This window comes from Rhinatrema bivittatum, chromosome 1 (assembly GCF_901001135.1).
Source record: "Rhinatrema bivittatum chromosome 1, aRhiBiv1.1, whole genome shotgun sequence".
NCBI lineage: Eukaryota > Metazoa > Chordata > Amphibia > Gymnophiona > Rhinatrematidae > Rhinatrema > Rhinatrema bivittatum.
Genome location: NC_042615.1, coordinates 822,415,023 through 822,428,931, shown reverse-complemented (window position 1 = coordinate 822,428,931; position 13,909 = coordinate 822,415,023). Strand labels below are relative to the sequence as shown.

The window sequence follows — 13,909 nt, the reverse complement described above, 5'->3', positions numbered from 1 at the left end:
TTTTCTTGCTGTTTTTAATCTAAATAATATATGAAATAGAATCCATTAGTCCATTTTTTTTCATTTGTATATCCCCAAAATGAATGCAGGACACCCACAAATGCAACAAATATTATTTCTCCAATTCATTTCTATGGCCCATTAAAGTCTATGACTGCTCTCTGCAAAAAAAAACAAACCAAAAAACAACTGGTGCAAGTAATTATAGCAACCAGCCCTTCCCTGTGTGACCTCACCATCTTGCCAGAGCTGACTCAGCAAACATTGGCAAGGAAATGATACACGAAACAAATCATAGTGAGGCATTTTTCTAAAGTACTTATTGCTGCTATCTGGATCAAATAACATTAACCCACTGCCACTATAAAATCTGAGTGTGTGCAAGAAGGTCTGTATTTCCTCTCTAGCTTTGGCCAGAGAAGGGCATTTCTGCTTTTTGGATTTCTGGCACTGGTACAAGACTGCTTCTAATCTTTTCTGTGCTGCCATGGTCTCAGAGAAAGACAGCAAGTGTCACTTACTTATTTATTAAAAAGATGTTTCTATTCCACCTATATCGAAGTTCATGCTAAGTGGATCACAAATTAATTAATTATTCTACATTGGCACTTGCTGCTGATTAAGATTTTTCTCTTTGCTGGGGGATGGTTAGGGTGGGAGATACTATGGAGAACTGCAGCAGTGTTAATACATTTTTTGGATTAAAAATATTTAAACAAATGTAAATTAAAAAACATTTTTTGCACATAAACAGAAAAGCAGACACAGAGTTTTTTCACTTATGATGGTGCTTTTTTCACATCAATGGCATGTGTTGCCAAGACTGTGCTTCTGAAGTTTTCTTCCAACTAAATTGATTTATATGATTTTATTCACAATTTTGGGGTGCAATTTATTTGTTGTTTGTTAATTCACTTTTTGAAAATCAGTCTGTCATTCCTTGGGTTTCCAGAATTTCCATGTGTGTGGCAAGATGACTGAAAGCATCCCGAAGAGCTTGTTGATGTTTTGACTACCTATATGTACCACCTTAGGGGGTCTTACTGCTACCGCTCTACCTACCTGCCATGCCCCTTATTCTACATTAGGTTCTTGCTTCTACTGCTCTTTCAACCATAGTACCATAGTAATGATGGCAGAAAAGAACAAATGATCCATTCAATCTGCCCAGCAAGCTTAAAGTAGAAACTGCCACTCTGTGCAGTTATCCCCCAAACTTATGATACCCATATTTCAGCTAGTAACATTTTGTACTGGGTGATGAGCCTTCCTGAAAATTCAGACAGTGCTGCTTGATGTACTTTGCTTATGGACCTTGCCTTAGATGCAGTAAGGCATATCTTAGGGGTCTTGCTGCTTCTGATATCCCTAGCCTTCATACCCTTTATAACATCTTAATTTTGTTGCCATATCTCAGATGTACCAACTTAGGGGTATGGCAGGTACTGCTCTGCTTACTTGTCAGGCTCCTTATCCCACCTTACTGGTCTTGCTGCAATGGCTCTGCCTACCTACCGTTCTTCAGATGTAGCACCTTAGGAGTCTTTCCATACCACTCTGGCTACCTGCCATTACCTTTACACCTTCAGGGTCTTGTTGCTACAAATCTACCTTCCTGCCACTATAGGGGTCTTGTTGCTACCACTCTGCCTAACTGCCACGTCCCTTATTCCACCTTAAATACTTGCTGCTACTGCTCTATCTGCTATGCCCCAAATATATCACCTTAGGACTCTTGCTGCGATGGATCTGCCTACCTGCCATTTTCCAGATATACTACCTTAGGACTTTTTGCATACTGGTCAGCCTACCTGCCAGGCCCCTTACACCAGTCTTACTGCTATCGCTCTGTCTAACTGACATGCCATAGATGTACTATGCTGGTGGTCTTACTGCTACCAGTATACCCATCTGCCATGCCCCTTATTTACCACCTTAGGGGGTCTTGCTGCTACTGATCTGCCTATCTTCCAAGCTCCTTATGCTACTTTAGGCATCTGGCTGCAACAGCTCTGCCTACCTGATATTCTCCAGATGTACCACCTTAGGGGTCTTTCTGTATTGCTCTGCCTATATACAATGCACTTTATACCACTTGAGAAGTCTGTCTCCTACCACTCTGACTACCTGCTATGCCTCAGATATACCAATTTAGGAGTCTTGCTGCTAACATTCTACCTACCTGCTATGACCCTTACACCTTAACGGTCTTACTGCTACCACTCTGCCTTTCTGCCATGCCTCTTATACCACCATAGGGGTCTTATTCTACCACTCTGCATTTCTGCCATGCCCCTTATACCACCATAGGGATCTTATTGCTACCACTCTGCCTTCCTGCCATGCCCCATATGTACTATCTTAAGGATCTTGCTGCTACTGCTCTGCCTAACTTCCATGTCCCTTATATCACCTTTGGGGTCTTTCTGCAACAGCTCTGCTTATCTGCCATTCTCCAGATATACCACCTTAAAGCTCTTTCCATACCACTCTGCCTATCTGCAACGCCCCTTACACCATCTTAGGGGTCTTATTGCTATTGCTTACTGGCCTCCTAACATGTCACAGATGTACTACTCTAGGAGTCATACTGCTACCAGTATGCCTATCGGCCATGCCCCTTATGCACCACCTTAGGAGTCTTGCTGTTATTCCTTGGCCTTCCTGCCATGCCCCAGATGTACCAACTTAGGGGTCTTGCTGCTAACGTTCTGCCTACCTTTCATGTGCCTTATGCTTTAATAGTTTTGTTGCTACCACTTTGCCTTCCTGCCATGTCCCTCATATCACCTTAGGTTCTTGCTGCTACTACTCTATCTGTCCTGCCTCAGATGTATCACCTTAGGGGCCTTGCTATATTCTATCTTAGGACTCTTTCCGTACTGCGCAGACCCCTAAGGGGTCTGCGCAGTATGGCAGATAGGCAGCGCAGACCCCTTAGCGGTCTTATTTCTATTGCTTACTGGCTACCTAACATGCCACAGATGTACTACGCAAGGGGTCTTGCTGCTATCAGTTTGCCTAGCTGCTATGCCCCTTATGTACCATCTTAGCGGAATCTTGCTGCTACTGATCTACCTGCATTTCATGCCCCTTATAACACCTTAGGGGTCTTGCTAACGCATGCCTACTTGCCATGTCTCAGATGTACCACTATAGGGGTCTTGCTGCTACCACTCTATCTGCCATGTCCCAGATGTAGCAACTTAGAAGTCTTGTTGCTATTTGCCTAGCTGCCATGCCCCCTTGTACTATCTTAGAGGTCTTTAATGCTCTGCCTATCTGCCATGCCTAATATGTGACAGCATGGGAGTTTTGGTGCCTCATGTTGTTTGCTATTGTTAGTTTGTTAGTCATACTGTGGTGTTTGATTTGTCCCCAGAAAAATAGATGAGAAATAAAGAAAAAAAACCCAGAAGTTCCTCTTCCCACTCCACCTGTTATATTGTTCTTAAATGAGTTCTACCTCTCTAAATCCCAGTGTTGTTCTTCGATCCTGTTTGTTGGATATACTGAGATTTTTGTCCCCAGAAAAAAATTGTGAAAAAATACAAGTTTCTTTTCCCACTCCACTTGTTTTATGGTTCTTTTTTTGTTGTTGTTGTTCTGTCTCTGTACAGTCCTAGCCTGGTTCTCCCACCCTGTTTGCTTGTTGGCTTTATTGGGATGTTTTGTCCACAGAAACTCTAACTCATAAGAAAAAAATACAGGCAGAACAGAAAACATGCAGAAGAAAGACCTTTTTACATGTTCTGAATGTGGTAAAAGTTTCAGAAAGAAGAGAGAACTAATGTAACATCAAAAAATAAATAAAAGGAAAAGCCTGTGTTCAACTACAGAATATGAAAAAATCTTTCATAATAAAGCAAACCTCACAAATTACCAGGAAAGCCACAATGAGAAGTGATTATTGTCATGTTCTGATTGTGCTAATGTTTCAATTGGAAAGCAAATTTCACAAGAATGCAAAATTTAACCAAGCAGCAGAATGGAATAAAAGCTCTGTCATAAATAGAATATTTACAACAACGAAATAATGTGTGGCAAATAATCTATTGGTCAGAATTTTTTAGAAATTTAAACAGTATTTAATTATACATACAATCACCAATATGATACATCTTTTTTTATATAGTTCACAGTTACAGAATCATAGTACAAGGACCCCATAAATAGAAAACTGACAGCAGAACATTCTCTTGTATTATATCTGACCAGTGGCAAGTGCTTCCACAGGAAAACAGATATCTCCCATGCCACTCTGCTTTGCTGCAATACTGCTTATCCTTCACCTTAGGAGTCTTTCTTCCATTCAACATTGCTGCCATACCGAGGCGGGGTAATATGTTGGCGTGAAGAAGGACATACTTTCTGCTCCATGAGTTACTTTCAGCTATTTCCTTTGTTGTTCATTATGCCACCTAAACAGAAACGTAAAGTGTGGATCTACCCTCCAGATACTACACTTTTACCTGGTCAGCAGAGCATTTCATTGCTTATGTCCCCCTCAACTGTGTGGTAGGGGACTGAAGCCTCCATTGTGGTTTGAGGCAAGGTAGCACCTGAGCTGCCTAGAGATACTTTGCTCAGTCCCTTGAATCAGAGCTTCTCCTGTGATGATGCGATCCCAGCGGCCGAGGTGGAGGGGAGGGGGAATGCAGTGGATTGGAGTCTGAGCAGTTGATATTACCTTCTGGGTTGGAAGACCCTAAGGAGGAAGAATCTGGCATGTTTCTGGCCTCTTCCTCTCCTGTTGAAGGATGTTAGAACTCGGTGGTTCAGGCAGCTTCATCGGGATCGGGGTCGGCTAAGACCCATCCAATATGACCAGTTGCTTTTTCCTGGTGAGTCATTCTTTCTTCCTGCTAAACCAGCAGTAGTAATGCTGGACTCTGTTTGGGAGCTGCTGATGAGCTTTGGGAAATCTTTAAATGGGTCTGCTAAGAAGACTGATGCGTTATCAGCCAAGCTTGAGACTATAGGTTTGAACTGACTCTCAGATTTCAGAAATGAAAATGAAGGTCTGGGCCATTGAGTCTGCTTTAAAGGAAACACAGTTGTTTAATGCAACCGTTGTAAAGGATTGGATTGCCCTATCTAGGCGGATTGAATCCCTGGAAAATCATGCTAGACATTTGAACTGCCCCAAAGTGGTGGGAGAGATACCTCATTGTGAATCTGAAAAAGGTTCCTTTAATCAATAGAGAATAATATTTATTGGGGACTGCTTGGCCCAAAATTTCACAACGTCAGGGTGCACAGCTTCCTACTATGAATAATTTAGCAAATTACCTTGAGAAGTCATTCCTGAGATCATTGAATCATCAACCTTACTTATTTCCTTTATCTCTGAGCAAGATTTAAGTGGCGTCAGGAAAAGGAAAAGATACCTTAGGAATGTTTCCTTTTTATTTCATGGGCAGTTACAATTGAGAAGAAAGGAATTTCTTGCTCTTGGACAAAACACCATTTCCTTAGTTTGTGTCTTTGCTCTTAGAAAACCTGTATATGTGTGGTTAAATATCAAAATAATATGTACTTTATCTTCCAGACCAATTGAAATCTTTTTTTGGACTACTGAAGCCCTTTAATATCTTTTTCAGCAGCCCAATAGCTTTAGGGCATTGCTCCATAAATATTTCACACAGTCAAAAACGACTATGCTAGTTTCTTTGTTATATTGATAAGAACATAAGAACATGCCATGCTGGGTCAGACCAAGGGTCCATCAAGCCCAGCATCCTGTTTCCAACAGAGGCCAAAACCAGGCCACAAGAACCTGGCAATTACCCAAACACTAAGAAGATCCCATGCTACTGATGCAATTAATAGAAGTGACTATTCCCTAAGTAAACTTCTCCTCCAAGAACATATCCAAACCTGTTTTGAACCCAGCTACACTAACTGCACTAACCACATCCTAGCCACTGCTATTAATTGCATCAGTAGCATGGGATCTTCTTAGTGTTTGGATAATTGACAGGTTCTTGTGGCCTGGTTTGGCCTCTGTTGGAAACGGGATGCTGGGCTTGATGGACCCTTGGTCTGACCCAGCATGGCAATTTCTTATGTTCTTATGTAAATTCCAGAGCTATATTGTGCGTTGATTGAAAAAGAATTTTCTTCAATTAGTCTTAAATGGGCTACTTGCTAACTTCATGGAATGCCCCCTAGTCCTTTTATTATTCGAAAGTGTAAATAAGCGAGTCACATCTACTCGTTCAAGACCTCTCATGATCTTAAAGACCTCTATCATATCCCCCCTCAGCCGTCACTTCAAGCTGTACATCCCTAACCTCTTCAGCCTTTCCTCATAGGGGAGCTGTTCCATCCACTTTATCATTTTGGTTGCCCTTCTCTGTACCTTCTCCATCGCAACTATATCTTTTTTGATATGCGGCAAACAGAATTATACACAGTATTCAAGGTGCGGTCTCACCATTGAGCGATATAGAGGCATTATGACATTTTCCGTTTTATTCACCTTTCCCTTCCTAATAATTCCTAACATTCTGTTTGCTTTTTTGACTGCTGCAGCACACTGAGCCGACAATTTTAAAGTATTATCCACTATGATGCCTAGATCTTTTTCCTGGGTGGTAGCTCCTAATATGGAACCTAACATCGTGTAACTATAGCAAGGTTTATTTTTCCCTACATGCAACACCTAGCACTTGTCCACATTAAATTTCATCTGCCATTTGGATGCCCAATCTTCCAGTCTTGCAAGGTCCTCCTGTAATGTATCACAGTCCGTTTGTGATTTAACTACTCTGAATAATTTTGTATCATCTGCAAATTTGATAATCTCACTCCTCGTATTCCTTTCCTGATCATTTATATTGAAAAGCACCGGTCCAAGTACAGATCCCTGAGGCACTCCACTGTTTACACTTTCCACTGAGAAAATTGACCATTTAATCCTCCTCTCTGTTTCCTGTCTTTTAACCAGTTTGTAATCCACGAAAGGACATCGCCTCCTATCCCATGACTTTTTAGTTTTTGTAGAAGCCTCTCATGAGGGGCTTTGTCAAATGCCTTCTGAAAGTCCAAATACACTACATCCACCGGTTCACCTTTATCTACATGTTTATTAACCCCTTCAAAAAAAATGAAGCAGATTTGTTAGGCAAGACTTCCCTTGGGTAAATCCATGTTGACTGTGTCCCATTAAGTCATGTCTTTCTATATGCTCTACGATTTTGATCTTCAGAATAGTTTCCACTATTTTTCCTGGCACTGAAGTCAGGCTCACTGGTCTATAGTTAAACGGATTGCCCCTGGAGCCTTTTTTAAATATTGGGGTTACATTGGCCACCTTCCAGTCTTCAGGTACAATGGATGATTTTAATGATAGGTTACAAATTTTAACCAATAGATCAGAAATTTCATTTTTTAGTTCCTTCAGTACCCTAGGCTGCATACCATCCGGTCCAGGTGATTTGCTACTCTTTAGTTTGTCAATCTGGCCTACTACATCTTCCAGGTTCACAGTGATTTCGTTCAGTTTGTCTGACTCATCACCCCTGAAAACCATCTCCGGAACTGGTATCTCCCCAACATCCTTATTAGTAAACACGGAAGCAAAGAATTAATTTAGTCTTTCTGCAATGGCCTTATCTTCCCTAAGAGCACCTTTAACCCCTTGGTCATCTAATGGTCCAACCGACTCCCTCACAGGTTTCTTGCTTCGGATATATTTTTAAGAGTTTTTATTATGAGTTTTTGCCTCTATGGCCAACTTCATTTCAAATTCTCTCTTCACCTGTCTTATCAATGTTTTACACTTAACTTGGCAATGCTTATGTTTTATCCTATTTTCTTCAGATGTCTCCATCTTCCAATTTTTGAAGCATTTTTTTGGCTAAAATAGCCTCTTTTACCTCACCTTTTAACCATGACAGTAATCGTTTTGCCTTCTTTCCACCTTTCTTAATGTGTGGAATACATATGGACTGCGCCTCTAGGATTGTATTTTTAAACAATGCCCAAGCCTGTTGAACACTTTTAACTTTACAGCTGCACCTTTCAGTTTCTTTCTATTTTCCTCATTTTATCAAAGTTTCCCTTTTGAAAGTTTAGTGTTAGAGCTGCAGATTTACTTATTGTCCCCCTTCCAGTTATTAGTTTAAATTTGATCATGTTATGATCACTATTGCCAAGTGGCCCCACCACCGATACCTCTCTCACCAAATCCTGCGTTCCACTAAGAATTAAATTTAAAATAGCTCCCTCTCTTGTTGGTTCCTGAACCAATTGCTCCATGAAGCTGTCATTTATTACATCCAGGAACTTTATGTCTCTAGCAAGTCCTGATGTTACATTTACCCAGTCAATATTGGGGTAATTGAAATCTCCCATTATTATTGCACTGCCAAATTGGTTTGCTTCCCTGATTTCTCTTAGCATTTCATCATCTGTCTGACCATTTTATCCAGGTGGATGGTAGTATACGCCTATCACTATACTCTTATCTAATGTCTCCTTAATTTCTATGCCCCGCATTGATCTTTTCCTTAAGGGGATGGGCATCTTATTTTATTTTGCTTTAAATTGTTTAGTTTCTTTTTGTGGAGGTTTTTTTTCCTGTTTTTGATGAGATGTCATTCATTTTCTGTATGCAATGTATTTTTTTGCTTTGTATATGTATAAAAATTTTAATAATTATAAAGTTAAAAAAAACATGTTACACGCCCTGTTCACACCCGTCCCGCCCATGGGCCTGCTCACCTTCATGGTTCCATGGCAGGTCCCCGGTCATCCTCCCTAGAGGCAGCTGCTAGCACTTCCAGGCACCGGCGTCCCGCAATGGTGGTCGCCGGGCCTTCAACTGTGCACTAGGCCTCATTCGGTGCCTTCGGCGCTGTTGGCCACACCCCTGCATGCATGCGGACCGCTCGGCCTCTTGTAGGGCCAAGGGCGGGTCTCAGCTCCGCGGCGCGCCCTGATTGATTCTCTGTTATAAGGAAGTCCCTGCCTGCACTTCCTTGTCTTGGCAATTGGGTCGGCTCTGTGCTAGATTGTCACTGCATTTGTTGCTTGCTCCTGTTTTGTTCCAAGTCTCATTCCAGGATCCTTCTGTTTCAGTTCTGTTCCTGCCTTGTTCCTGCTTCCTGGTACTCCAGCGTCCTCCTGTTTCTGTTTGTCTGTTTGTCTCCCCAGGTAGTACCTCCGGACTGTCTCTCTGGTACTGACCTCGGTTTGCTTCTTGACCTGTCTGCTTGCCTGCCTGCCTGCCTGCCTTCTGAACCCAGTCCGTTCCTCGACCTGCCTGCCTGCTGCCTGCCTCCTGACTCCAGTCCACTCCTCGACCTGCCTGCCTGCTGCCTACCTCCTGACTCATCTGTCTGCTGCCTGCCTCCTGACCTCAGCCTGCCTGTGACCTTGTCTGACCTCCAGTACCTGACCTCTGCTTTGTTGAACATTCCTTGGACTGACTCCTGGAGTCTAACCTCTGCCTGCTTGACCTCATCTCTAGATTCTGGCTCTGTTCCTAGCTTTGTTATCATCTATGCTCTTCTGGTCCTCCTTATTCCACCTGACCTCCTGTCTCGAACCTGACCGCGTTCCCCTTCTGTCTGTGGGCACGCCGGACTCCCACTCTCCCAGAAGACCCTTCAAGGCCCACCTAAGTCCAAGCGGCCCGGGTCCCTATGGGTTCCTCCCGGGGGGACTTCAGGCTTCCAGTGGTGAAGCTCTTCCTAGCCTCTGTCTCCTTCCGTGCTCCACCCCCTGGGGGCAGTTGCCTCCTGGTCCCTACCAGGAGGCGTATCTCCACTGCCACAGGACAAGGGTCCACCCCCAAGCACAACAAAACATTGCTGCCAATCCCAGTATTTTGCACCTTGAAGGACTTGCTGTCTCTCTGCCTTGCTGTCATACCTCTCATGCTACACCTTGGGGTATTGTTGGCATTCTGGCTGGCTGTTTTGCACCTCTCATGGTGCTGTGGTGTGTTGGTGCCACTCCTTCTGCTGCTTTGTTCCTTTGTCAGTGCCTTGGGGTTTGTTCTACCATCTTTTCTGCTTCATCCCTCTTCATGGTGCCTTAGGATGTTGATGCCACTCTTGGTGCATCTTTGCCTCTAATGCTGCTTTCAAGGATTCATACCACTATTGTTGGTGCCCTCTTTCAAGCCCTTGGTGGTTTGTTCCCATTCTAACTGCTTCTTTGCTTTTCAAACAGTGCCTTAGAAAATTTCTGTCATTGTTGTTACCACTTTGCCCCTGTGAAGCAGAACCACTACCACTCTTCTCCAATCGTGCAACACTACTCCTGTTTGCAGGGATCTATTCAACAGATCTTTCAGTGAACCCACAGCACATCTCTGAGTTCCCTTAGTATCCTGGGATGTACCTCATCCAGCCCCAAAGCCTTGTCCACTTTCAGTTTTCCTAGTTCATCCCATACATTCTCTTCAGTAAATGGGATTTCTCACATACCCCATGTCCATCCATGCTCTTGGGGACCGAATCTGATTGGTGGAATGGATTACAAATTGGTTGACTGACTGCAGACAGTGTGTAATAGTAAATGAAACTTACACTGAAGAGTAAACAGTGCTAGGTGGAGTACCTCAAGGATCAGTTTTGGGACTGATTGTGTTCAGTGTGTTTGTGAGCGACATTGCAGAAGGGATAGAAGGAAAAATTTGTCTTTTTGCGGATATCACTAAGATCTGCAAGAGTGGCCATGCCTGAAGAAATAGAGAGAATAAAAGGTGAAGGTGTTAAGAAAGCTTGAAGAGTGGTCAAAGGTTTGGCAGGTGGGATTCAATGACAAGTACAGAATCATGTATTTGGGGTGCAGTGATCCAAAAGAGCTGTATATGATGGGGAGTGAAAGACTAATGTGCATGGACTAGGAGAGGGACCTTGGGGTGATAGGGTCTAGTGATCTTAAGATGCAAAGTAATGTTACAAGGCAAAAGCTAAAGCCAGAAAAATGCTGGGCTGCACAGAGAGAAGAATAACCAGCAGGAAAAGGGAGTTCATAATGCCCTTGTACAGGTCCTTGGTGAGGCCTCACCTGGAGCACTGCGTTCAGTTGTGCAGACCTTATCTGAAAAAAGGGGACAAGATGGAGGCATCAAAAGCCATATGAGATGAGACTGAAGGACTTGAATATGTATATCCTAGAGGAGAAGAGGTGCAGGGGATATAGGATACAGAGCTTCAGATATCTGCAAGGTATTAATAATGCTGAAACATCAAACACTTTCCACTGGAATGGAAACTGTAGAACTAGGGGTCCTGACATGAAACTCTAGGGGTGACAGCTCAGAACAACATCAGGAAATATTTCTTCACAGAGAGGGTGGTGGATGCATGAAATGCCCACCCAGAAGAGGTGGTGAAGATGAGAATGGTGATGGAATTCATAAGGGCAAGGGATAAACACTGGGGATCTCTACAGGCTTGAGGACGGAAATAAAGAAATGGGGTAACCTATGTTAAGTTTAGATATAACAAATCTAAATGGGGTAACTTGTACGGAGGGACAGTTACTACTAGAGATGTGAATCGTGTGATCTATCGTCTTAACGATCGATTTCGGCTGGGAGGGGGAGGGAATCGGATCATCGCAGTTTGGGTTTTTAAAATATCATGTAAATCGTGTAAATCAAAAACCGGCACACTAAAACAACCCTAAAACCCACCCCGACCCTTTAAAATAAATCCCCCACCCTCCCGAACCCCCCCAAAATGCCTTAAATTACCTGGGGTCCAGAGGAAGGGTCCCGGTGTGATCTTTCACTCTCGGACCTCCGTGCATTGTAGAAATGGCGCCGGCGCTACCTTTGACCTGTCATATGACAGGTCAAAGGTAGCGCCGGCGCCATTTTGTTTTTTTGTCCCCCGACGTCAGGAGATTAGGAGATCGCTCCCGGACCCCCGCTGGACCCCCAGGGACTTTTGGCCAGCTTGGGGGGGCCTCCTGACCCCCACAAGACTTGCCAAAAGTCCAGCGGGGGTCCGGAACGATCTCCTACCGCGAATCGTTTTTCCGTACGGCGCCGGCCATACAGCGTATGGCCGGCGCCATTTTCCGTACGGAAAAATGATTCGCGGTAGGAGATCGTTCCGGACCCCCGCTGGACTTTTGGCAAGTCTTGTGGGGGTCAGGAGGCCCCCCCAAGCTGGCCAAAAGTCCCTGGGGGTCCAGCGGAGGTCCGGGAGCGATCTCCTAATCTCCTGACGTCGGGGGACAAAAAAACAAAATGGCGCCGGCGCTACCTTTGACCTGTCATATGACAGGTCAAAGGTAGCGCCGGCGCCATTTCTACAACGCACGGAGGTCCGAGAGTGAAAGATCACACCGGGACCCTTCCTCTGGACCCCAGGTAATTTAAGGCATTTGGGGGGGGGTTCGGGAGGGTGGGGGATTTATTTTAAAGGGTCGGGGTGGGTTTTAGGGTTGTTTTAGTGTGCCGGTTTTCCCGCCCTCCCCCTTCCCCCGATTTACAATTTTTTGACGATAAATCGGGGGAATTGTTATTGTATCGCGGATCTAACGATTTTTGACGATTTAAAATATATCGGACGATATTTTAAATCATCAAAAAACGATTCACATCCCTAGTTACTACCACCATTAACAAAAGGCATGGGCGTAACCTGCAAGGAGCAGCAATCACTACTCTTAACAGAAGGCATGGTGGTAATCTGTATGGAGTGGCAATCACTACTCTTAGCAGAAGGCATGGGGGTAATCTGCATGGAGCAGCAGTTTCTACTCTTAACAGAAGGCATGGGGGTAACCTGCATGGAGCCACAATCACTACCCTTAAGAGAAGGCATGGGGGTAATCTGCATGGAGCGGCAATTTCTACCCTTAACAGAAGGCATGGGGGTACCCTGTACAGAGCAGCAATTGCAAATACCATTAACAAAAGGCAAGGGAATAACCTGCATGGAGGTGTAATCACTACCCTTAACAGAAGGCATGGGGGTAATCGGCATGGAGCGGCAGTTTCTACCCTTAACAGAAGGCATGGGGGTAATCTGCATGGAGCGGCAGTTTCTACCCTTAACAGAAGGCATGGGGGTACCCTGTACAGAGCAGCAATTGCTTATACCATTAACAAAAGGCAAGGGAGTAATCTGCATTGAGGTGTGATCACTACTCTTAAGAGAAGGCTGTTGAGGCCATCGCTGCCCGACGTCTCCACTCCGCCCACCTTACCGCATTGGCGACTCCCTCCGGGGTTGATGGAAGGCTGGCTGCCGCGGCGTCTTTCGGCCGTCCTCGTCCAGCGTCCCCGCACCGGCCCGACGCTGCAATCCGCCATGTTGACCTAATGCCTAGGGGCGCGTGCGCGGCCCCGCCTCAAGTACCAGAAGTGACGCGAACCTTAGGGGCGTCCCCCTGAGATGACGTCATCCGCTTCAGATATTTAAAGGTCTCTGAATTGCTAACAACTCGAGTTAGCAAGGATAAGGATTTGTTCTATCTATGCTACTCTGCCTCCTCGGGGGCCTCGCTCTCTCATACTTTGTAGGTTGCAGTCTGGAACAGGTACTCGCTCCTCGAGGGCCCTCGTTCCCGGACTTATTTATTATTTATTTATTTATTTATAGCCTTTCTATACCGACTTTCCAATAACAGAATTACTGATCAATTCGGTTTACATTTTAAACTTTAACAGTGACAAGTAAGTGACTTCTTTGGAATTCACTTCTGCCTGGAAGTCATCGCTGCCTACTACATCAGTGAGTTACCATCGCACTTTCAGAGCTTTCCCTGGAACCAGGTACTCGCTCCTTGAAGGCCTACTTCATTCCAGCTCCTGGGCTTCCATGAGACATTGTGTGAGTGTTACCATCACGTTCTGTCCATGAACTCTGCATACCCTGCCTACTCACTATATTTCAGTTTCTCTGCAGCTCAGTTATCCAGGATCACTGTT

General features: G+C 44.4%; 1 protein-coding gene across 1 annotated transcript in view; it reads left to right on the top strand.

The window, feature by feature from the left end:
• LOC115073477 (polymeric immunoglobulin receptor-like) overlaps positions 1 to 13,909 on the top strand; it is a 102,689-nt gene that overhangs the window by 55,402 nt on the left and 33,378 nt on the right. The gene's annotated exons all lie outside the window — the stretch shown is intronic.